Consider the following 921-nt stretch of genomic DNA (forward strand, 5'->3'; position numbering starts at 1 on the left):
GAAAATACGGAGAAAAGGTCTCCCAACGTGATGCAACTTCCGTTCGTACTCCGATTCCGTGGAAATTTGGCGTGGGAGACGGTGGGGGTCACTCACACGCGCATGCAAAAGTTGGGTGCATTTCATCCATGTTGACATGTAGTTGCAGTATAAACCTCAAGTATCGGTTTGGGGGGAGGGCATCGACTAGGTATTCCCTTTCATAGAGTCATGAAATGTCACCATTTTGTTTATACACGCTACAGTGTGCCACAAAAGTACGCATGCAAACTTTCGGTGCGTTTGGACACTCGATGCATTTACTATGATTTTCTCCATGAAAATACGGAGAAAAGGTCACCTGAGATGACGCAACTTCCGTTTGTACTCGGATTATGTTGAAATTTGGCATGGGGGACGGTGGGGGTCACTCACATGCGCATGCAAAAGTTAGGTGTGTTTCGTCCATGTTGACATGGAGTTGCAGTACAAACCTGAGGTATCGTTTTGGGGGGACGGGCATCCAGTAGGTGCTCCCTTTCGCAAAGTCATGAAATGTCACCATTTTTCACACGCTACAGTGGGCCACACAGGCCTTGCATGCAAAATTTCGGGGCGTTTGGACACGTGATGCATTTACTATCATTTTCTTAATGAAAATAAGGAGAAAAGGCCTCCCGACATGATGCAACTTCCGTTCGTACTCCGATTCCATTGTAATTTGGCATGGGAGACGGTGAGGGTCACTCACACGCGCATGCAAAAGTTGGGTGTGTTTCGTCCATGTTGACATGTAGTTGAAGTACAGACCTCAGGTATCGGTTTGGTGGGATGGGCATCCACTAGGTGTTCCTTTTCGCAAAGTCATAAAACGTCACCATTTTTTTCACACGCTACAGTGTGCCACACAAGCACACATCCAAATTTCGGTGCGTTTGGACA

Source organism: Triticum aestivum, chromosome 2A (assembly GCF_018294505.1).
Source record: "Triticum aestivum cultivar Chinese Spring chromosome 2A, IWGSC CS RefSeq v2.1, whole genome shotgun sequence".
NCBI classification, from domain to species: domain Eukaryota; kingdom Viridiplantae; phylum Streptophyta; class Magnoliopsida; order Poales; family Poaceae; genus Triticum; species Triticum aestivum.